Source organism: Peromyscus eremicus, chromosome 6 (genome assembly GCF_949786415.1).
Source record: "Peromyscus eremicus chromosome 6, PerEre_H2_v1, whole genome shotgun sequence".
Lineage (NCBI taxonomy): Eukaryota > Metazoa > Chordata > Mammalia > Rodentia > Cricetidae > Peromyscus > Peromyscus eremicus.
The window spans coordinates 3,918,363-3,943,850 of NC_081421.1; the positions used below are offsets into that span (position 1 = coordinate 3,918,363).

General features: G+C 44.5%; 1 protein-coding gene and 1 long non-coding RNA gene across 2 annotated transcripts in view; one reads left to right on the forward strand and one right to left on the reverse strand.

Moving 5' to 3' along the window:
* Nucleotides 1-25,488, forward strand: part of LOC131912812 (FRAS1-related extracellular matrix protein 2-like) — a 52,858-nt gene that overhangs the window by 20,561 nt on the left and 6,809 nt on the right. The window lies entirely within an intron of this gene.
* Nucleotides 1,007-23,571, reverse strand: LOC131912883 (uncharacterized). The gene is made up of 3 exons (XR_009379730.1): nucleotides 23,469-23,571; nucleotides 21,315-21,408; nucleotides 1,007-1,090 (listed from the first exon to the last, which is right to left on the reverse strand). It is a non-coding gene; the product is annotated as an uncharacterized LOC131912883 (long non-coding RNA).

The window sequence follows — 25,488 nt, forward strand, 5'->3', positions numbered from 1 at the left end:
TCTGGAAAATACCTTCTGTAGTGAGGTCAAGAACCATTACCAGAGTACTACTGTTTAGTATTTTGCAGAATATTTATTCTGTGAACCTTGGCACTGAAGGGTTAAGGTTTCACACTCTGGGGTCACAGACGAACATTGTGCCTCCTCCTCAATAGCTCTGAAACTACCATCAGATTAGTCTGCCAGCCTGTTTTCTCCACCTGTCTCTCCCTTCCACTCCTGCATTGCCCCCCTAAATCAGACAGGCCGTTTTCTTTCTTTGTAAGTCTTAGAAATGCCTTCATTAAAACAAGCCTTGTTTCTAGTTGAGTGCTTTATTTTCAATCTTGAGAAACTTATGAAATTCCTTTGACCTACAAGGAAGGGATGATCCCTGGCTCCTGTAAGCCAGTAGATAGAACAAGGTACCCCAAGACTTCATTTTCTCACCCCAGGATTCAAGTTCAGATGTCCGCATGGTATTCATCTCAGCAAGAACTCACTTCAGCATAGGTAAAATAATATACTTGATAACTTCATCTTTCAATTCTTTGGGGAAGCTTTCAGAAATACTCAAACGATGGTGTCCAGTAGCAAGCACTCCATCAAACGGTACTCAAAAGATCTGATGTTTCAACACTGTGCCATGACTCATTCATCAGATGTCGGCCCTTCTTAAGACTGATAGCACTGACCTTCAGCCACTGAGACCTGCACTTAGGGCCCCTATCAGTTAGTTTTCATTCACTCGCGGAAGTTTGCCTTTTCTCTAGACTGTTCTTGATAGCATGTTGTCTGTACCTTCTGCCATATAGGACCTTAGTGTGGTGCTGAATGGAAACACAAAAACATGTACCTGTATCTCTGTATCTGTGTATCTATGTATCTCTGTATCTGTGTATCTATGTATCTAACTATGTATGTATGTATGTATGTATGTATGTATGTATGTATCTATCTATCTATCTATCTATCTATCTATCTATCTATCTATCTATCCGTCTATCGTGTGTGTGTGTGTGTGTGTGTGTGTGTGTGTGTGTGTGTGTGTGTAGTTTGGTTTGAAGGAAAATACTTGAAATAGTTCAGTGTGGGGTCCATGATTCTATACCTGCAAAAGAAGAAAAAGATGTGAGGAGTTACAGGCAGATGGATATTCTTTGTTGTTGTTGTTGTTGTTGTTGTTTTTTGAGACAGGGTTTCTCTGTGTAGCTTTGCGCCTTTCCCGGAACTTACTTTGTAGCCCAGGCTGGCCTCGAACTCACAGAGATCCGCCTGGCTCTGCCTCCCGAGTGCTGGGATTAAAGGCGTACGCCACCACCGCCCGGCGGCAGATGGATATTCTTTATGCACTCTGTGCCAGATTTTGAAAACATCCAGACAAGCCAACAGCAAGAGTAAAATGCCACAGTAGCCATGCCTGTGTCTGTGGAAATGGGCACAACATTGCTTACAAAAATGAGGCAATAAGTAGCTGATTTTGGTTTTTTGAGACAGGGTTTCTCTGTGTAGCCCTGGCTGTCCTGGAACTCATTCTGTAGATCAGGCTGGCCTCGAACTCAAGAGATCTGCCTGCCTCTGCCTCCCAAGTGCTGGGATTTAAGGCATGTGCCACCTTAAGGAAATAATGTTCAGTTCTTGTAATTTTGTAACTCAGGGAACTCTGAATGTTCTGAAGCAAAATTGTCCCTCTGTGACATTATAAGTCGGAATTTTTGTGTCCACTGAGTGGAAGATGGAGATAGGGATGGTGGGGACTTCAGGGCAAAACCCTGAAAATCTCCACTAGGACCAGCACTCTCCGTGCTGGTGACGTTTAGTTATAGGGATGTAGGATGGGGGCCACAAGGTACAGAAACACATATGTCTAAATCTGCACTGCATCACTAAGAAGAAGCTAAACCTGTTATTTGAAAGAGCGGACACGTTACAAATCGGTGATGTGTCTGAGGTTAGGAATATGCAGGCCTCCTGTGCATCCATCAGCGTCCTCAGTGTTCTGTCAAGTTACGATTAATACCGAGATATTGGTTCCTTACAAAAGCATTAATTCAACACTAACAACGACTTTGCTGTCGGTCTTTGGAGTACATGAAGGAATCTTGAAGCTGAATTCACGGTCTGCCTTTGTGTGACAGCCGTCACGGGGCTCCGCTAAAGTGGCTGTCTTGCTTGATGACCCTGGAAAAGTTACTGTGCCAGAGAGAAAGTAGGGGCTTGTAAATGGCTACAGAATGAGCCCTGTGGTAAATGAAACTCAGTTCAGCGCTGCTCAACAGCTTAGGACATTAGACTCAAAAGCGGAAACATGCTGTAGAAGAAAATGCTTTATGCTGGAAAAATGCATCATGTGGGTAAACTGGTTTGCATTTGGGCAAAGCTAAAAGACCTGCTTGCTTCCTTTGTTCCCTTCTCTCCTTAATCTTAAATACAATTATTTACATTAGTGTAAGATCCAATTAAGGGATGCAAGAAAAGTTCATGTTCATGCAAGAAAAAGCTAGATTCAATTAAAGTAATAACTTGACAAACATACTCTGCATTAAGTATGCCTAAGCTAAAAACACTATTTAAAGTAAAGAAATTGGGGGGGGGGAGCGAGCTTGTAATTGCTCAGAATATCATGGAGCTGTTTCCATTACTGCCGTCACACTGGCACCACAGGTCAGTGGAAGCCAAAGCGGGCGGGCACAGCACTAGTGACTGAATGACAGAACTAGAGAGGTTTCCTCCTCCGTGGACAAGATGCTGCATACAGCACCCTTGACACCAAAGCGAAATAAAATAAAGAGAATAAATGAGACGCCTGAGCCTCCAGAAGAGTCTAAGCATGCGGTAGGGACTTGTTATGAAGCTCATATCACTTGTGATGGACACAGAGGCATTTGACACAGGCCAGAAACTCCCAAGATGGAAAATCTGTTTCTTCAGGGTAGGGCTGAACATATAAAAGGTTCAGTGGGAATAATTTATAATGATATTTGAAACAGTAGAGAGGGAGAACAAGAAAAAGGTCGTGATTAAACACACGGTTACTTTGTGAGTCAGAACTCGTGAGACCTTGAAAGATGAAAGGATTTAGATGAGCAGAGAACAAGGCTAATTAAGATTTGACTCCACGGCTAAATCACAGGGAGTGATGGGTTGTGGAGCACTGAGGAACACAGCTGACCAGGCTGCAATGCTCTAAGAAAGCTCTTGGGGAAAGCTGCAGGCAGTGATGGCTGTGGAGAGGGAGACTCGGTCTTCTCCAGGGAGGAGCCTCCTGACAGGTGATTCCATCCCAAGCAGTTAGCGACAGACACATCTGCAGACTAGTAACACTAAATGGACCCAGCTATATGTATGTATTTATATATGCATATGTGCCCAGCTATATGTATATATGTGTATTTATATATGCATATGTGCCCAGCTATATGTATGTATTTATATATGCATATGTGCCCAGCTATATGTATATATATGTATATGCATATGTGCTTAGCTATATATATGTGTGTGTGTATTTATATATGCATATGTGCCCAGCTATATATATATATGTATTTATATATGCATATGTGTTATACATCTCTAGATAACAATAATAAAGACAAGGTGATGGACTTGAGAAATAGATATAGGAAGAGGTGGGAGGGAAAAGAGGGGTCAAAATGATTTAAATCCAGTACTCAGGTATAAAATTCCCCAAGATAAAAATTAAGTTTAAGAAAGGTTTTCCGGCCAGACCCACAGCCTGTGTCCTGGGCTCTGCGTACACGTTGCTCCTGCCTGGCCGGTGGTTCTTGGCCTTCTGACCAAGCCCCTCCTTGCTCTCCAGCTTGCTCTCTTCAGGGGAAGCATGACATCCCTGGGCTGTCTCAGTTTATAGCATCTTGTGGAAATTAGTTAACACGGTCCGTAGGAGAGTACTTTAAAAACTGGCTCAGCAGAAGAAGGTGAGCCTCGTGGGTAGTGAGTCTGGGAAGATGAGCTTGATGCACCCGCAGAGGCCTTGAATCAGCATACGGTCTGAATCACTGGGTAGAGAGCGTGGGAAGTTTTTGAATAATATTGTGAAAAGATCAGTGTGGGGTCTGACAGTTACCAATGGATGGTCAGTGGGAATTAACAGAGATCAGAACCAAGCCAGGAGTTGGGAGCTCGGGAAAGGGGATGAAATCAAAAACAACAACGAAAGCCTACCAGAGAAGACTGGGTCTCCGTGTAAAGATCGGGAGGAGGGGAATTAAACATGTTCCATCCAGAAAGTTTGTGGACAGGTCTTATGATAGGAATTTAGGAGAACCGATGTGGGAAAGGAGGTTGGAAGAACGTGAGGTGAGAAAGTCTCTCTCTCTTTTTTTATTTAATTTTATTTTTATTATGTGTATGGGTATTTTGCCTGCAGGTATGTCTGTGTCCCATGTATGTGCCTGGCTGAAGAGGGTGTCAGATCCCCTGGAACTTGAGTTACAGCTGTGAGCCACTATTTGTTGCTAGGAATGGAACCCAGGGCCTTTGGAAGAGCGGCTGGTGCTCATAACCACTGAGCCATCTCTCCAGCTCTGAGAAATCCTCTTTAAACATACCACATTTGAGCTTCCTGTAGGACACGCAGAAAGAACTGGAGATAGGCCAGGATAAATACAACACTCAAGTCAGATGCAGAGGCTGAGTGATGTCTGTAAGTCAGGTATCCAAAGGCAATGGTTCAAATCAGGAGGGTAGGTGGAAGCCGCAGGGAAGAGGAGAGGGTGCAGGGTAAGTCTTGTACACTTGAATGTCACAAATAAAAAGTTGCATGTGTGGAGTACATAAGACAGAAAGTATTTCTACCGACTGTAATTCACAGGCTCATCTCTGCAAATGTTGCAAGTAAGAAGGACTGCTTGTTACAGACTAAAATTTGCCTGAATACACAGTTGAAGAACACTATTGAATAGTACATTGTCTAATAAGGCCTTTGTGCCTTTATCTGTCTACTTACTTTTTTTAAACTTTATTATTAAAAAGGTTGCAAGTTTAAAAAAAAATAAAAGAAAGAAAATCGTACACCAAAATAACCCAGACTCAATGACTGTACAAATCAACACTTTTACAGGAGAGAGAACAGCCACTCAGAACTGAATCTGTGGAGCACCTCATTGGATTTTACACTTTCACTGTTGAATATATTTTTATGAATTTATCCATGACCAAAAATGAAAATTCCATGACAGGGTTAGAAGTAGGGAAACAATTAGATTATCTCCTCTTTCATAACTCTTGTCCTTTCTTCCTTCTTTCCTTCCTTCCTTCCTCATCCCATAGTACTTCGCTTTATTTCTTTTTTTTAACTCTCTTTTTATTTATTCTTTGTGTCTTTCACATCATGCATCTTGATCCTATTCATTCCCCTGTCCCTTTGTATCCAACCTCTGACCTGGCAACCCACCCCCACAAAAAAAAAAATGAAATAAAATGTAAGAGAAAAAAAGAAAAATCTTGTCATGGAAGCTGCAGTGTGACACAGTGACTCACACAGTGAACCCTTCAGTTCATATATCTTTACTTGCAAGTGTTCACTGCAGAGTCATTGGACTGGTTGGAGGACTCTGGCCTCTGCTACACTATCAGTGCTGGGCCCTCACTGGGACTCCTCTTGGATATCCTGTTGTTGCCCTGTGTTGTGGAGATCCTGCAGCTTTGGGCCTGCAGGACCAGCCCCTTCATGTGCTCTCATAGATCATAGAGTGGATGTTGGGGTGGTTCTGGGTCTGGGTAGTTGTAGGATTAGTCAGCCCGCCAGCTCTCCCCTGTCTTCACTACCAGGGTGAGCTCTCCAGCATTGCCCTGACTAGTTCACCCCTTGCAGCCATGAGCAAGGGGTGGGGCCAGTTCTCCAGCTTTCAGATCCTCAGGGTCGGCTCTCCCACGTCTACACTATCAGGGCCAGCTCTACTGTGTTGTCCAGACGAGGTGCACGGTCCACTCTTCTGAGTGCTGCAGCTGGGGAGGGGAAGGGTCAGTTCTCCTGTTCTTATGACCTCAGGGCCAGCTTTCCCACCTGCCACAGGCTTCGAAGGGGCATCATCTCTCCCCTACCCACACCACCATATGGCTGATGAGGGGTGGGACCAGATCTCCCACATTCATGTTCTCAGGTGGTTCGCCTGCAATACTTTGCCTTTCTTGTTCTCTTTTCTATATATACTGTACCCACACATGCATCAATTTACATATATACATATATTGTTAGCTCGATTCTTCATATGAGGGAGAACATGTGTTTTTTTTCTCTATGAGATTGTGTGATCCAAACTGATTTTGAATGTTTCGGCTTTCGAAATAACTGAAAATATATGCTTTTGCTGCATCTTTTTGCAAATCAAGTTAAATTTAAACTGCTTTCTGATGAAGACTCGTGTTGTATCTTTGTTTAATTATGATTTCGGGACAGGAATTTCAGAATTACAGCGTGCATTCATTTGTTACAAACACATGAGTGGGAAAAGATGGGAAGAAAGAGCCCCTGTGGGTGTGAGTGAGCAAACTACCAAAGAGGAGGAGGAGGAGGGAGAGGAGGAAGAGGAGGAGGGAGAGGAGGAAGAGGTGGAGAAGGAGGACGAGGAGGGAGAGGAGGAAGAGGTGGAGGAGGAAGAGGAGGAGGGAGAGGAGGAAGAGGTAGAGGAGGAAGAGGAGGAGGGAGAGGAGGAAGAGGTGGAGGAGGAAGAGGAGGAGGGAGAGGAGGAAGTGGTAGAGGAGGAAGAGGAGGAGGGAGAGGAGGAAGAGGTAGAGGAGGAAGAGGAGGAGGGAGAGGAGGAAGAGGTGGAGAAGGAGGAAAAAGAAGAAGAGGTAGAGGGAAGAGGGTCTAGAGAAGTAGGCTTCTCCAGGTTTGGCCATTGGAGGATCTGTGCTCCTGGGTCCCCAAATCCTAGCCCTCTCTCTGTAATTCTGGACGTCACTCAAGAAATCCACAGGCCATCTGTAAAGGGGGAAGTTCCCAAGAAAGGAGGGACACTAGCTAAAGTAAGGGAAGTCTGTCCGGGTCAGAGCCTGTGAGAGTAAGGTCTGTATCAGCTGGAGTACCTTTGATTCAGTCCCCCAAAGACCTGGCTGCTTGGGAGGTCCCTGGTCTTTCCGAATCTGTAGGTACAATTCACTACTCACTGCAGGAGAAACACTAAATTTCTTTTTCCATTGTACACCCGAAAGCTTGGCAAGCAGCCACTTGGCTCCCTTCTGCAAGCTGCCTGAAAATATTATACCAGGATTACCAGAAAAGGAAAAGAGTGCCGAGCTTTTTATGAGAAGGGCTAAGTGTTTTGTATAACTTACATGGAACAGTGACCTTGCTGCCCACAAAGAAAGTAAGCCCAGGGAGCCGTGCATGGACACAGAACCAGTTTACCCAGTGAGCTCTGGCTTCAGAGAGCCTGTGCGCGCAGGCATGGGCTGGAGAGGTTCGGAGCAGAGCTGTTGCCTAGGAGCTGTATGCAGTATTAACTCCTTTCTTCATTCTTCAGGGTTTTAAGCGAAGGGTGTGGTTCAGTAGTAGAGTGGTTGCCTAATTTGTGAAAGGATTTGATCCCAGCACCACAATCATACCACTTGACTTTCCAATGTTGCATATAGAACTCATAGCAAGTGCTAATGCAAGCGCCCCCCTAGGTCCTTGAATTTTTTCACTTAACGCACATACATTTTGTAGAAGACGCAGCATGCCTTTGGCGTGTCTTTTGAGTGTGCTTAGATAACCCCCCTAAGGGGAAGAGCCATTGAGCTTCGAGTCAGTACAACACCACCACGCATGCCATTAACCGGTACAACCCACTTCAGATCCTTCTGGCCATGTGTATTTAGCAAATACAGTTGCCTTCTGAGTCTACTGTAAGATTCAAAGGGTTTTGGGTGCTCTAGTAGTGAACTTGTCAGATGAAGTTATCTGCTCTTTTGTGTGTCTCCAGCCTTTGACTATCCTAGAATAATTGAAATGCTGTAGGTGTTCACATAAGTCACAGATGAGCCATCCTGGCTCCCTCTCTGCCAACAGTAACCCCTCCAGGGTCCTTAGGAGATCATATCAGTGCCATCTGTTACCTCAAGACGAGGACCGGCACTGCCTTTGGCACGGCGTTTGAGAAAGCAGCCAACGGAGGCTGTTCGCGCTGCAGTGTTGGGCTTCAGCTCTCTTGTCAGAGTCTCTTGGACAAATAATGGCTTGTGTTTGTTTTGTGTTTTCAATAGTAACTGTTTGCCTGATACTCATCTCTTCCACACACACAAGAGCGGTTTCTGGCTACACGGATCCTGCAGATGTCAAAAGCGTAAACATCCGTGCTTATGATCACTATAACCCTGGAAGCGGATCACTGAACATTTATCCTTACGATCTCAGACAGCCATGAGTTCTATTTCAGTGCTAAAAAAAAAAAAAAAAAAAAAAAAAAAAAAAATTATATAAATCCCAGTAGTCACTTTTCAAACACCAGACTTTAAAATTTGTAAACTTAGAACTGTTGAGGAAAAGTTTTATTTTCTTTTTATAAAATTTGTTATTGTTATTTATGTGTACATGTGTGTATGTCCACATATGTGCATGTACCTGAGGTTAGGGCCATCCCGTGGAGCTGGAGAAGCAGTTATAAACTGACCGATGTGGGTGCTGGGAGTTGAACTCGGGTCCTCTGCAACAATAGTACATGTTCTTAACCACTGAGCCATTTCTCCAGCCCCAAGTTTTATTCCTAATTAATTTTTTTAAATTTTACTTTATATGTGCCTGTGTTTTGCCTACATGTGTGTCTGTGTACCATGTGCCTGGTGCCCACAGAGGCCAGAAGAGGGCATCATGACCCCTGAAACTGTAGTTATAGACAGCTGTAAAACATCGTGTGAGCTTGTGGAAATTTCAAAATAAAAAGCCATCAGAAGCTGGACTAATGTCTCAGTGGTTAAGAGCACGTGCTGCTCTCGAAGAGGACTCACATTGGGCAAGTTACGAATACCTATAACCACAGTTCCCGGGAGTCTGAGCCTTCTCTGGCCTCCATCGGCACTAAAATTGTGTATACAACCTTCCCCCATTCCCCTGTACATACAAATTGTACATACAAAGAATTTTTTAAAGCTATAAGATGCAAAAAGTTGAAAAGTTGTAATATATTACTATCTTATCCTCCTTGGCTTACTCAGCTACCTTTCTTATACAACCCAGGCCCATCTGCCTAGGGATAGTCCTGCCTACAGCGGGCTAGACATCTACCTAGGGATAGTCCTGCCTACAGCGGGCTAGACATCTGCCTAGGGATAGTCCTGCCTACAGCGGGCTAGACATCTGCCTAGGGATAGTCCTGCCTACAGCGGGCTAGACATCTACCTAGGGATAGTCCTGCCTACAGCGGGCTAGACATCTGCCTAGGGATAGTCCTGCCTACAGCGGGCTAGACATCTGCCTAGGGATAGTCCTGCCTACAGCGGGCTAGACATCTGCCTAGGGATAGTCCTGCCTACAGCGGGCTAGACATCTACCTAGGGATAGTCCTGCCTACAGTGGGCTAGACATCTGCCTAGGGATAGTCCTGCCTACAGCGGGCTAGACATCTACCTAGGGATAGTCCTGCCTACAGCGGGCTAGACATCTGCCTAGGGATAGTCCTTCCTACAGCGGGCTAGACATCTGCCTAGGGATAGTCCTGCCTACAGCGGGCTAGACATCTGCCTAGGGATAGTCCTTCCTACAGCGGGCTAGACATCTACCTAGGGATAGTCCTGCCTACAGCGGGCTAGACATCTGCCTAGGGATAGTCCTGCCTACAGCGGGCTAGACATCTGCCTAGGGATAGTCCTTCCTACAGCGGGCTAGACATCTGCCTAGGGATAGTCCTGCCTACAGCGGGCTAGACATCTACCTAGGGATAGTCCTGCCTACAGCGGGCTAGACATCCCTCCAATCAATTTGCAGTCTTCAAAGTGCCCCACAGACATGTCTACCGTCCAGTCCAATGGAGTCAGTTCTGCAGCTGAACTCCCTTCCTCTGAGGTACATTGAATTGACCACTATTATTACCCATCCCACAGTAAAAATACAGGTTTGTCATTTGATAAAAATAGCTACGCCATGCTACAAATAACCATAATAATAATAATAATAATAATCTACATAGAGAGTATGAAATTTGCTGAAACTAAATATGCCTTCTTCCTTAGGACATTACTAACAATTCAAAGCATTTACAGTCATGGATAAAACTTTTCCTTCACACTTCTACAGAATTATTTTTAAGTTATACTTTCTCTAAAAAACAGGTCTTCATTCTGTGTCCCTGGAACAATAATTATAATAAAATACAATCAGACCTTCAGATACTTGGGTTCCACACAACAAAATTACCATATACAGACTAACTTGAGAGTAGATGCCTCTGTGCTGAGCACATGCAGAGTGGTTCTTGTTGTCCCTGGTCTTTTTTTTTTTTTTTTTTTTTTTGGTTTTTCGAGACAGGGTTTCTCTGTGTAGCTATTGAACCTTTCCTGGAACTCGCTTTGGAGACCAGGCTGACCTCGAACTCACAGAGATCCGCCTGGCTCTGCCTCCCGAGTGCTGGGATTAAAGGTGTACGCCACCACCGCCCAGCTTGGTCTTTTTTTTTTTTTTTTTTTTAAAGAGTTCTGCTTCATGTGTATGAGTGTTTTGCCTCTCTCTCTCTCTCTCTCTCTCTCTCTCTCTCTCTCTCTCTCTCTCTCTCTCTCTCTCTCTCTCTCTCTGTGTGTGTGTGTGTGTGTGTGTGTGTGTGTGTGTGTGTGTGTGTGTGTATACAATGACCTCAGAAGCCAGAAGAGGGACTTGGATACCCTGAGACTGGAGTTACAGACAGTTGTAAGATGCCATGTGGGTGTTGTGACCGAACCTGGGTCCTGGGCAGGAGCAGTCATCATTTAACTATGGACATCTCTCCAGCTCCAGTCATTAGTCTTTAAACAACGCAATGTCTCAACTACTGACCAAATGCCTGTGTGGACTCAGCACTGAAATAATCTGTGAATGATTTCAAGTATATGGAAAGATGTGTGGGTTATACGCCAATGCTACTGACTGTCTGAGGATTTGACCAGCTGTGGACTTCAGTATTGTGGGTGAAAGACACAGTGCTTTATCCAGAGGAAAGGAGAGCTTATTCTGAGACTAGTGTGAGTGGTCATGGTCCTGAAACATAGATTAGGTCCAGGTTTCCCTGACTGACAGGTTCTATCATCAGTCAGGTTGCCTGGACCTTTTTTGTTTGTTTTGTTTTTCGAGACAGGGTTTCTCTGTGTAGCTTTGCGCCTTTCCTGGAACTCACTTGGTAGCCCAGGCTGGCCTTGAACTCACAGAGATCCGCCTGGCTCTGCCTCCCAAGTGCTGGGATTAAAGGCGTGCACCACCACCGCCCGGCTGCCTGAACTTTTATTTGTCACAGAATGAAAGGAAATTGTAAGTCAGTGTATTTACCAAAATACATCCATCAGGAAGGACAGTGGGTAGATGGGTGAGAGGCTTGCAGGAAAAACTCTTCTCTCTTCTTCTTAGCTTTGGGGGAGGCAGACACTAATGTCTACTAAGTGAATATACTCCAAAGGTTTGTCTAATAATCAAAAGGATATTAAGTCTGAGACAAAGCTTGGTGATAATTGAAAAGTAAGGGGGCTAAAGATACCCCAAGATAATTTTAGCTTTCCATCTGCAGCATCCCAACGCTCTGCAATCATGAAGTCCTCGTCAGTGAATCTGTCTGCAGAATTTTCAACATAGGCATGACTTTTCTGGGAAACTTGACTGCAGAGTGCCCACCAGGTGTTCTGCAGTGACCCACAGATGCCAGGCGGTGACTGAACACCCAGACCTTTGTTTCCTTAGATGTTTGCTAAATACTTGTGTTGTGCCAAGATGACAGAGACTTAGCATTTGCTCTGCCTCACCTCACATGTCTCCTGGGCCCCTAATAAGTGTTGGGCAGGCTCCAGGGTGCTGAAAACACAATGGTGAATAGAGAGCAGTCCTTTCTAGGAGAATCTGAACAAGGAGCTAAACACACCCGTGTAATATTGCACATGATAAGGGCAGGCTTACCATTGGGAGCTTTCTGAAGGTCCTGAAACTTGGCCTTGACCTTCAGGAAGAGCCTCCCCACCCCTTCCTCTATACAGAAAAAAACTTGAATGGAGTCACTCAAACTGGCAGCTAGGAAATTAATGGGCATTGCCATGTGTCCCCTGGGCTGTGACAGTCTCTCTTTTGTGAAGACAATTGCACTATTAGGGATAGCACTGCCTTAGCAGGCCAGAGGTCCCTGAATGCTGCCCTTGAAAAGAAACAAAATGGCTGGTAGCTTTTTATGAGAATGCTTTTTTTTTTTTTTTTTGGTTTTTCGAGACAGGGTTTCTCTGTGTAGCTTTGTGCCTTTCCTGGGACTCACTTGGTAGCCCAGGCTGGCCTCGAACTCACAGAGATCTGCCTGGCTCTGCCTCCCAAGTGCTGGGATTAAAGGTGTGCGCCACCACCGCCCGGCGAGAATGCTTTTTAAGAAGTGAAATCACAGGCCTGGAAGGGCGGGAAGCCCCCTTTCCCCCTTATAGGGCTGAAGCAGATCTCAGCTTCTGTCTCCCTGAGGGTGTCTCACAAACATTTGGTTTCACTGTCCCCGGAAATATGCTACAAAGTGAAGATGTTGGGTCAGAGTGCCAACACGGAGTTCCTTCTGGGTTTCCCTTCACCTTTGTAAGAATCATCCTCATTCTGAAGGGTAGTTTTTCAGGATTGTTCACTGCCATGAAATATTCAAAAATAAGTAAGTAAACAGGAAAACCACCGAGTTCCCACAGCCTGTGTTCTAAGATGACCCTGGAGAAGACAGCTAGCGTGGGAAGAAATGCCAAGGTGTGCCCTGTACCTGTGTGTGTGGTCTCCATCTTGGCAGGGCAGGGGGCTATCCAGACTCTCCAACATGGTCACAAAGATGGGATGCCACTTTCCAGGGATCACTGTGCCCCTGACAAGTGTAACGTGTGTTCTTGCTGAACTTGAACTCACAGATGTTTGCAAGTTATTTTCAGTGTTGGTAGATTTACCTGGTTATGTGCCCTGGATCTGGTTCAACAGTCAGCCATTAGCAGAGAGCCCTTGATTAATTCTCTGGGGACACGTAATTGTTACCTTGATCAAAACATTTTCTCCCTTGGCTTTTCTAGAAAAGAAACTAGAAAACTCTTCTGTTGTAGTTATGGGAGACCTAGGAATTTAGTGGTGGGTGAAAACCATTTTTTTCTTTTCTTTTTAAAGAGTGAAAGGACTGCTGCACAGCACCAGACAGGTTTCAGGCCACTGGCTTTAGAGGCCAAGAGCAAGCTAAGCAGGAAAAAGGCCTCAGAAGCCATAGCAGCTGACCCTCCCCTCCCCCGGCTTCCCTCCTGCAGTTTTTAAAATTATAATAAATGATTTTATTTCATATGTATGGGTGCTGTGCCTCCATGTACTTCTGAACACCACTGTGTGCCTGGTGACTGCAGAGGACCGAGAGGGTGTCAGATCCCCTGGAACTGGAGCTCCCAGTGGTTGAGCACTGCCATGTGGGTGTTGGGAACTGAACGTGGATCCTCTGTAAGAGCAACCAGTGCTCTTACCTGCGGAGCCGTCTCTCCAGTCCCCTCCCTCCTGTATTCTTCACCATGGTGAAAGCACCTAGCAGTACCAGCCTCCTTCCTCTCACGGTCCACCCCAAATCCTGATTCATTTTCTACCTCTTCGGTTTTTTCCTTATACCATCTTTCTTCATCCGAGCAGCTGACACAACACCCAAGCTGACTTCAAGTGGCTCCTGGATGCCTGTCCCTGCTGTCTGTGGTCTGTCCATTCACGCTCCATATCCCTAAATGCACATCTCACCAGGTTCCTGCCTTTCTTAAGGCTGAGCACACCTTTTTAGCAGATATCTGCCAGGGCAAGGTTCCAGTCACAGGGGCCTGCACAGCCCGGCTGTGGTCACCCATTTCCTTTGTTTACTTTGTCTCTTTTCCCCAAGGATTATACCACACTATGCCAAATGGTCCCGTCCCTAAGCATGCAAGGCCATGAACTCATCTACACCAGTGCTTCTGCCCGACATCCTCTCACTCCACCACACCCTCGGCCTTCTCTACATGACTCCCGTTAGTGCCCCCAAATGCGGCCTCTATAGCAGTATGGCACGGCATCTTGCTTCTCCTATGAAAAAAAAAGCCACAGTATTGAAACTGTATTTATCTGAACACTGATAGCTCGATTAAAGTGGCTTTTAGGTTTATGGACCTTTCCAGTCCCATTATTCGCTTTGCACTACCTCTCAACTCTGTAGCCTGCAAGGCTCTGCCAGGGCTGTCCCTTGGGTCATAAACTGAGGGCTGCTGTCTTCAGTCTAGGAGGTTTTATTGCTTTGGGTTTTTGTTGTTGTTGTTGTTGTTATACTCTGTAGGTTATGTTAATTAGTAAAGAAAATAGTTAAAAATCAAATGCTTTAAGTGATCAAAGTATTAGCTTTAGAGGCAGGTGGGTTTGAGCGTATGTTATCTGCTGCTATGAGATATCAAAGCTATAATCCCTACATTTTTATCATATAGATACATGGCTTCTGCAGGTTACCAAGTTATGAGGCAAGAATAGCTTTCCAACTCTCACTTGAGAGAGGCTTTTCTTCCTATTTGCCTTCTAATAATGAATACAGAACATAAACATGAACGGGTTGCATGAGTATAAATGAGGAAAAAAAATGGCTATAACTAGAACAAACACAAAAAGCTCCAATCCCCAGAGAGGGCAAAGAGTGTAATAGACCAATACATTAGGCGGTCTGACATCACATGGTCCAATGGATTGTCCTTGTGTTATAGAGCAGAACCCAGAGAAGTGACTCCCTCAGGGTCCGGCTTTGCACAGTGACCAGGAGGTCCTGCGATCAGAGCTTGGAGGAGGGGGCTCTTCCCATTGCTACACTGGCCAGAAAGCCACCAGCAGAGCTGATAGCCACCCTGTCCAGCACTCATGAGGATTCTGACAAGGGAAGAGCACATTCCTTTGAGCCTGGAACAGAGCAAGTAGCTTGGGCTGTTTATTCTGGACCTCCGCTGACTGCCAGCAGACACGTTTCAAGTGTCATTTCTTAAGCGGTCTATGGTCAACATTATTTATTTTTCCAGTTTCAGCTACACACTCTTATCCCCGAGACCTCACGCAGATTATGTTTAACACTTTATTAGTCTTGGTCTTTCTTCCTTCAGCTGCTGAGATTCCCAAATAAATCAGCCTCATGTCAGAGTCTTTATTGATTTGAAATCTTACAAATTTACCATTAGTTAGCAGGCATGAAAGTGTTCCTGTCTAACTTCTGCGTGGGGATTTCTGAAGTAGGTACAGGAGCTATAAGCACCATCTTGCCTCTGTCCCTGGCCCTCCCCTTTATTTTTTGAGTGAGCATTGCATTTCCACAACTTAACGCAAGTGCACACATAACACATTCTTGCTCTCCCTTGCCAAAAAAGTTTTTTTTCCTTTTCCTTCACACAGTCGTTTCTCATTATGCATCTTTTAAAAGAATATTCTAGAAATCTGAACATCTAAGTATGTTTACTGCTCCATTGGTTTCAACCTTTTCCGAGAAGTCGTTACTTAAATGGAAATTAATTCACACTTTACTGGATTGGTCTGTCATGTTTGAACCCTGCTCGTTCTGGACGCCATGTGGCAAGCTCTCTAACCCATCCAAGGCTCAACTTGATTTTTGTCAACAGTAGGTAAAGATCGTTGCCTGGGGAGCGGGACTGGTCTTGTAAAGCCCTGGGGACTAGGTAACGAAGGGAGGAGAGATTCGATGTGACCTGAAGAGGAGGATGACCCAGTGCAGCTGGTGCCTCACACTGTGCTGTCGCCATGGCAGGAACCTGGTGTGGACTGGTGTGTTCGCTCCCACACAGAGCGAACTTAGAGCCAAAGCTGTTCCTTTACATCCAGTAGTTGGAAGTCTCAGCTTATGATCCCAACTGTTTTTCCTTTCTCTCTCCCTCTCTCTCTCTCCCTCTCTCTCTCTCTCTCTCTGACAGAATCTTACACAGCCCTTACTGGCGTAGAACTTACAATGTAAATCAGGCTGGCCCTAAACTTACATAAATCCATCTGCTTGTTACTGCCTCCCCATTGCTGGATTAAGGCCTGGTAAAAGGATTTTTATCTTTATTTTTTTTATATATGTGTATGTGTGTCTGCCTGGATGTATACATATGTACCACATGCCTGAAGAGGTTGAAAAAAATGTGTTGGATTCCCTGAGGTTGTGAGCCACTCTGAAGTTATAGGCTATTGTGAGCTGCCCAGTGTGCATGTTAGGAATGGACCCTGGGTCCTCTGCCAGGAAGTAGTCCTCACCTCTGAGCCATCTCTCTTAACCTTGTTTATTTATTTTATTTTATTTTATTGGAAATAGAGTCTCTCTATGTAGCCCTGGCTGTCCTGGAACTTGCTGTATAGACCAGGCTGGCCTCAAACCTACAGAAATACACCTGATTCTGCTTCCTGGATGCTGGGATTGTATGCCATCATACCCAGCAAAGGGAAGCTGTGAACACAGGCACTGAGAACTGAACTCTTAAAGTTTGGGTGGTGAGCTTTAGCCCTTAACAGCTGAGCTATGTCTCCAGCCCTCCTTTGATTTTTTGATTAAACACATTATGTCAGTTCAGTCTGGAAACTGAAAGATGCAACGCATTTGGAAAGAAGCTCACTTTACCCACATCAAAAACTTGGTTGATTTCCACCTGTGATTGGCTTTTGATGTCTGCCTCTCTGCAATCCTTGCCTTGTAAAACAGATGTAATGTTGACTAGAGGCTTTTCAACTGCTCTTCCTGAATAATTATGCTCATGACTGTAAACTGAGTTACATTATCTCTTCAAAACTCTCAGTGATGTTTCCTCTGTACTCTTAACCATTCAGAAAAATTGCTCGTTTTCCTATGGCCTACAAGGCACCCACAGGTGTGAGCAGAACACGTTAACAGACAGGTAGTATTACTCCAGTCACTTAAAGAAATCCATCAAGCAAGAGTCTTGGGAAAGCTAGCGAAGGAAAGGAAGGAGAGTGGAGGCTGGAGAAGTCGGGGGGCCTTGGCTGAGAGATGATGCCTTCAGCATGCCGCCCAGCTGGAGTCCTTGCTAACCCAGTCCACTCCTAGGCTCTTGCTCCTGAACAGGTCTCCAGCTCTCAGGCTAGGCCCTTCCACAGTATTCTTAGCATTTCCTTTTTTGCCATCTGAGTTCTGATCCTGTCCTGTCAAGGTTACAAACTTCTATTTCTACATTGTAAATGGATTTTTCTTTAGGCCGAGAGCTTGTAAAAAACAAAACTGAAACTTATTATTAATTATAAAAGCTTGGCCTTAGTATAGGCTTGTTCCTAACTAGTTCTTATAACTTAATTAACCCATATTTTTTAATCGATGTTCTTTTACATGGCTTGGTTACCTTTACTCTGTACTGCCCATCCTGCTTCCTCTCCCTCTGGCTGATGACTCCTCCCTTCTTCTTCCCAGAGCTTTCTGTCCCCAGAAGTCCCATCCAACCTCTTCCTGCCTAGCTAATGGCCATTCAGCTCTTTTTTAAAAAAAAAATTTTTGTTTGTTTTTTTGTTTTTGTTTTTTGAGGCAGGGTTTCTCTGTGTAGTTTTTGGTCCCTGTCCTGGATCTCGCTCTGTAGACCAGGATGGCCTCGAACTCACAGAAATCCACCTGGCTCTGCCTCCTGAGTGCTAGAATTAAAGGCGTGCGCCACTGCTGCCTGGCCATTCAGCTCTTTATTAAACTAATCATCTTCACAAGGAATATTCCGTAACACCACCTCTACACTTTTCCACTTTCAGCCACACCCACACCTTCCCTTCCCTTTCGCTGAAAAAAGTCTGTCCACTTTTTGCTGTTCAATCCCACTCAGTCTACAAGGCAGCTCCCTGGAGCTCTATTGAGCAACAGGCCAACCTCTCAGAACCTCTCCACTGTGGGATCTGTCATCTGGTTCAGTGCTGTGTTCCTATACCCTGACCCTGAGTCTTATGCACATAATTCACCTGAGACCCTTCAAAATGTTTGATGTACTGCTGGTTTTGATTGAAGGGGGATGTTGGGAGTGAGCCCTGCAGTGCAGATCTGTGATCAGCTTTGGAAAATGTTGCTGTAATAAGAAGTGTGTAGTAAATCCTAAATTTCACCCATTCATTTGAATTTGCAATTAGTGAGCTAGCGACAAGCTTTCCAACTCTTTTTTTTTTTTGTAGATTAAAAAAATACTATGGAATAAAATGTTCATTAATTTATTAATTAAATGTTGGGTTGACAGGATGCCTCAGCCAGTAAAAGCACTTGTCATGTAAGCCTAATAATCTGAGTTTGATCCTGAATCCCACAGTGGAAAGAGGACTGACTCCTAAAAGATGTTCTCGGGTCTCTAAATGCATGCCATGGTAAATATAGCACACACACACACACACACACACACACACCATATACACACATAATACAACACAACACACATACATGCCCTTCCACACTACACATATACAACATATACACACACCATATACACACACAACACAACACACACACATCCCCCACCACCACACCATACATACACAACATACACACACACTATACACTTACACAACACAACACATACTCACACACACATACCTCCACACACACACACCATACCATACACACACACACACACACACACACAGAGTCTTAATTCATGCAAATGCATAGTGAAAATTTTTCATGATTGTGATACTGAAATTTCATTTAAATTGTATGTTGACCTGCAGAAATGTCAGGTCCGTTTTGGGGTAAAACTACATTGGCAGTAGACCGGTAACATTATCTTTCTGGAGAAGGGCTCACCTTTCCCTGTGCTTAACTAAAACCTTAGGAAGGTTCCATTGTTATCGGCATCCGAAGTACATACTGATTTGTCTTGATCTTTCTGAGAAAGCTATTGTTGTTGAGAAAAAGAAATGTCAGGATGTGCTTTTAAAATGAGGTAGACCTTTAAACTTCCTTTTAAATATACATTCGAGCTTTAGTTTCCCAATAAGAATTTTGAAAACTGTTTTCAAAGACTAGATAAGGAGGTCATTTTCAGGATGTATGTTTGTGCTTTTCAAGTATTTCTGGAAAGAAAAGTAGGACCTAGTCAAAATAATTTAGGATCGTATTTATTCCAGATCAGAAGGGCCTACAAAGTCATTCTCTGGCACAAACAACCACACACTCCCTCTGGGGTGCACACTGCCCACTGCCTGGCACCGAGTACCCTTGTGCTTCCACTACAGAGGCACATACATGTATTCAGTTGCTATGGACAATAAATGATCCTTACATTGTTGCTAATTCATTCAACAAATACTTATTGTGCACCCATTGCCAGACACAGATAAAGCTAAGTGCCAAGAAAGTATACATGAATAAAGGAAGCTTAGTTCTGCCCCTACAGGCTGAGACAAGAGGGAAGGCAGAATGGTCCCCAAAGAAGCATCTTCCTAAGGGAAGACTGGATGAGACAGCCAGAGGCTGGCAGCAGCACATACAAGATCTCCCACATGCTGTTACTGAGCAGAAAGTGACCAAGACGTGGTGGAAAAGGCAGAGGGAGACCATCAGTTTCAATGCCTTGTAGACCATAGTGAGGAGTTTGGAGACAATCCCAAGGTCAGTGAGGTACACTGGCAGCTCTCCAGTAAGTGGGTGTTACTGGCTTTGGGGCTGTCTGTTTCTGTGGAGAGCCTCTTTAAATGGTTCTTGAGAAAATCTAGCAATAAAGTGGAGAGAAGCCAGGGAACGGGAGTCATAGTTCGAGTGTGGACTGTCCCCCACAGCTCTTGTGTGAAAACTCTTAGTCCCCATCTGTTGGCATTGTTTTGAAAGGTATAGAGCCTTTAGTGGGTGGAGGCTCACTGGAGGAATTGTGGGGTGGGCCTTGAGGTTTGATAGACTGGCCCCATTTCCTGTCCATTCTCTGATAATGAATGTGGAGGCAACATGTCTAGCCACTGCACGTTCCTGCCACCCACCTTCCCTGCCGTGATGTGTCCCTCAAAATGCAAGCCAAATTAAATCCATCTTCCCTAAAGTTGCTTTGTGAGTACTTTATCACAACAAAGAAAAGAGTAAAGGATACAAGGGTTGAACTAACCCTCTCCACCCTGAGAAAAAAATGACCTTGACATGCCTGCAGGAAGTGGGTTGTGAGTACTCAGTAAGCCATAAGGGCCTGTTAGTTAGTGCTGGTTAGTTCTTGTCAAATTTACACAAACCTAGACATATCCTGCAAGAGGAAATCTCAGTTGAGGAACTGCCTCCATCAAGCTGACCCATGGCTTTGTCTGTGGGACCTTCCCATGATTGCTGAGTGACATGGGAGGGTCCAGCAGTCCCATCTGGACAGATAGGTCTGGGATATATAAGAAAAGTAGCTGAGCAAGCCGGGGGAAGCAAGCCAGAAAGTCATCTTCCTCTACCTATGGTTCCTGTCTCTTCTCCTGCATGAGTTCTTGCACTGACTTCCCTCAAAGGTCAAATACAGGCAGGACCTGTAAGCCAAATAAACCCTTTCCTCTCCATGTCACTTTTGGTCGTGGTGCTTATTTATTATAGCCATAGAAAGCAAACAAGGGCAGCGTTGAAACCTCCAAACAGATTTATAGGTTAGAGTCAGTTCCCTTGTATTATTTCCAACACTAAACCCAAAGGCAGCATTGATGCTTTGCCCAAAGACAGACTACAGACTTCTATCCCATTCAGTTTCAAGCAAACACGTCAGTTAGCGCTACAGAGCTTACCCACTGATAGCCCCATGTGCACGCATGCGTCAATAAGACTTGGCTCCAGACAGCAATTACTGCCGGCACCTCCTTCTTTCATCTCAGGAGACACAATGAAATCGTAAACACCAGTCCAGACACCGAATAAATAAATAAATAATGAAGAGCTCACTCTCTGCCCCCTGGGAACAGAACTTGAATTATTCACCTTAGTCTGTGTTGCAGGCCTGTGACCTGTGTGGCTGTGCCGAGCCTTTCCCCTCACTTCCACATTAGCAGAGGTGAAGGGAAAGTGTCCACAGCCTCGCACGTCTGACTCATGCTTAATGAGCTAGAATAAGTCTCCTAGCGTGAGCGCCTTCGCCCCTGCCCTTGAGTTTAAAGGGCACCGCGAAGAATGGAGAGAGATCCTGGCTTCCTTTGGGAATTTCACACATTCTCACTGCGCCATCTGAAACTTTCCCTGGCAGTGAGGTTTGCCCACGCTTTGGATGTGACTTACCTGTCCTGTGCAGAGAGGCTAAACATGTCCTCTGAACTGTCGTCCGAGAAGGATGAAGTGCTGAGGAAGGTTTTCAGTGTGACCTGGGCGGAGGCTGCAGGGAGCATGGTTTTATTTTATCATCCTTCTTCTGGTTAATGGTCACAGCTGCTGACTGTTCTACATTGTGAGTGTAACTGCCATTCAAGGTGCAGTGCATACTTAGGAGCTGAATTTGGGAACTGAGTGAGCTTTTTCTACTGGGCTCTAAATTGTAACCTGAATCAGTCTATGACAGATTTACAAAGGTCTTCAGTTTATTATTTTTAAATAGTAAAATTAGTATTATTTTTAAAAAACCAAGTGCTTAAGGAAAAAGAAAGGAAGGAAGGGAGGGAGAGAGGGAGGAAGGGAAGGAAGGAAGAAAGAAAGGAAGGAAAACTTAATAAATAGGCTCAGTGTCTTAAGTCAGTGCTCAAATGCTGTGAAGAGACACCCTGGCCACAGCAACTCTTATAAAAGAAAGCATTTATTTGGGCTGGCTTGTAGTTTCAAAGGTTTGGTCCGTTGCCATCATTAAAAGAAGCATGGCAGGGTGCTGGCAGACATGGTGCTAGAGAATGAGCTGAGAGTTCTACATCTGGATCTGCAGACAGCAAGAAGACAAAGACACTGGGTCTGGCTTGAACTTCTGAAACCTCAAAGCTGGCCCACAGTGACACGCTTCTTCCAACAAGGCCACACCTCCTTATCCTTCTCAAGTAGTGCCACTCCCTAATGACTAAGCATTCAAATATATGAGCCTGTGGGGCCCATTTTTATTCAAACCACCACACTCAGCAAAAGTCCTTCTTACAAAAACTATTTGTTGGCACAGACAGAACAGCTGTCCTGGATTTTGTATAGGTTCCTCTGCCTTCTGGTGGACTTCACCCATTCATCCATTCCCTCCTTTTGATCCTGTAGTATCCTTTAAAATGTCCCAAGCACAAGGCTAGAGAGATGCTCAGTGGTTAAGAGCACTGGCTGCTTTTCCGGAAGACCTGGGTTCAGTTCCCAGCACCCACATGGCAGCTCACAACAGTCTGTTACTCCAGTTCTAGGGAACCCAGTACCCTCTTCTGGCCTTCCCAATGCACTAGGCACACAGTGGTTCACAGACAGAAGTACCTGTAGGCAAAACATGCTTACACATAAAATTTTTAAAAGTTCCAGGACCATCTTAGAATGTTCTGTGTAATGTCTGTAGCTTCCTGTGGCATCTGTAACTTCTTTATATGATAAGATTTTGACCCAATAGTTTATAACATTTTTAAGTCCATTCAAATTTTAGAGTTTATAAGAAAAAATGAGAAATGTAAATATAACTACCATCATCTTAGTTTTCTTTCATCTGAAAAGACACAAAGACGCCAAAACCTACTCTATTTCTTTTGATTTTTTAGACAAGCAACTTGTTAGATATACTGTGGGGCTATTTTTTTTAAACTGCTGTTGTTTTCATGCTGTAGAAACTATTGTGTTGAAATCACCTCAAGTTTTAACTATAATCATGACAGCTGATTATCTGACCCATCTTCCTGCCGCCTGCAGCAGATGGAACTCAGACAGCTAACCTAAGTCTGCTGACCACAGAAAGCTTCATTTTAGAGAATTCATCTGTTACCTTTCCAAATTCCTACTAGCTACTGTACTAGAATGGGAGAACTCATAATTGAAGCCTGTCTCCAGTCCCCTCCTCCTTTTGACTGAAGGCCCGATGTTCCATGTCATTGGCTGTATGCTGCGGCTGTATGCTGCGGCTGTCTGCTGCGGCTGTCTGCTGCGGCTGTATGCTGCGGCTGTCTGCTGCGGCTGTCTGCTGCGGCTGTCTGCTGCGGCTGTATGCTGCGGCTGTATGCTGCGGCTGTATGCTGCGGCTGTCTGCAGCTTTTTTGCTGCTGCTGTCTGCAGCTTTTTTGCTGCTGCTGTCTGCAGCTTTTTTGCAGCTTCTCTCTTTCTCTGTTTTCATCGTGAACTGCATGTTAAGCTATAAAGTGAAGGACTTGCTCTGTGGGTAACAGGATGGGTGTGAATGCACATGCAAACACAGTTCTACTCATCCTTATCCCCTCTCCCCCACCCCCTCCCCCACCCCTGCATGCTGCGCCCGTGGTGTTTTATGGTTGCACTCACATGATTTTATTCAGTTCCATTTCTAATACGCATCTGTGAGGACTAGGAAGACGAGAGGTAACACCACTGCATTAATACAGCGTTTGCTTAGAAACCTAACTCTTGCGATACCAGAAATGTTGAGAGACTTAGAGAGAGCACTTGTGGGAGACACGTGACCAAGCCTCCATGATGATCGTGAAAGCCTTTTGAAGAGAAGCCGCTGTTCCTGGCTCAGCTGTCGGCTTAGAATAATCATTTTCTGGCTTCTCTGCTTTCACCTTTGCCCCTCCTCAGATGTGGAAAATGTAAGGAATGTATTGGTTTGTCAGTCAGGTCTGCTTGCCTGGGGTTATAAGATAACAACTCCATCTGTACACTCGCCTGCTCGTCCAAGTTCAAAGGATAGCAGGGAGGCGAACTATGCCGTAGGCAGATTTATCACCTCCGAACCAAAACAGGCAAACATTTCCAAGATTGATTTCATATTATCTAAGAGGCCAGGGGAGCTAAATGCTTTTAAATATGCTTACCAGTTGGAGGAAGAAAAGAAACAAGCGTGTGTATTATGTCTTCTAGTAAAGGTAATTAATTTGCAAATAGAGAAGTGGAGGAAGCTTGCCTTGGGCTTTTCCTGTGGCTTTGTTTTATTACATGTGCTGGGGATGGGATCCAGGATTGTGTACACACTAGGCCAGTGCTCTCACTGAGCTCACCCCACCACACTCACACCCAGCCACACCCTGTGGCTTTCTGAGGATTCACTTCACTTTGTGCATTTGGGGAGTTCAATCTAGTTCTATCAAACAGAACAGCGCCCCTTTAATGATGCTAAAAGTCCTGGTGTGAGCTGCGTGTTTTTAGATAAACTCCTTTTGAATCTTGTAAAACTAAGGACAAATAAGACTATTTCGCACATGCTCTCTTGATTATTTTACCTTTGCTAATGGCTGTTTATAAGATAAACTCTCAATGGGGAACTACTGGCAGTTTCCTGTGAGGCTATCTATATTTCAAAATTAGGTATTTTTAAAAGTATTCCCATAATTCATTTCAGTTTTCCCTAGACATCTACTGTCCTTCAGACCTCATGGGTTAATCATAAAGAATCAGATAGGAGATGAACTCCGCATCCATTGAAATTCATCACCAACACAGGAGAAAACTATGCTCTGGAGGGGGAACTATAGAACCCAAGCAGCATCGTTCACATTCCTGAGGACAGACGCTAACCTCTTAGCATGAGATGACTTACTTAGTGAAACCTCAGTTTGTATAGAGGATACAAAAGCCCTCCAAATAACTGGCACCCAGGCCTGGTCATTCTAAAGTCATAGGGACTCACAACTTTTATACTAATCTAGTTTGTAGAGTCTAATCCTGATAATTAAAAATAGACTCAGACATCGTGAGTTAAATCTAAATTCAATGGACCAGAAGACAGCATAAGGCAGATGCCATCTCTCTGTCCCACAGTAGTTTAGTGAGGAATGAGAAAATGAATGCTCAGGAAAAACTTAAAAAAAAAAAAAAAACTTTAAAAAAAACTTTAAAAAAAACAAAGAGTACTCAGAAGGCAGAGGCAGGAGAATCTCTGTGAGTTCAAGGCCAGCCTGGACTACAGAGTGAGCTCTAGGATAAACCAAGGCTACACAGAGAAACCCTGTCTCAGAAAACAAAACAAACAAACAAAGGTGTTATATATTGGGTTTCATTTGACTGTATTTTTCCAGCTAAGCTTTTAAGGGCACTAGAAACCATTTATCACCTACATATGGGTTTATGGTTGTATCTCAGTGGTACAGTGCTTTCTTGGCATGCATGAGGCCCTGGGTTCAATCCCCAGCACTCCAAAACATAACAATAAAGGTATTTACGCAAATGAAAAGCAAGCCAAGTCGTGTGCCTTAAGATGAGATGTCAGCTCACTCAAAGGAAACGTGATGGCGTCAATAGAGGGAAGCAGACTTTTGGATGTCATCTCAGGGGTAGCTGGTAAAGAGAGAAATAACAGCAGTGTTTTCTATGTCCTGGTGAACAG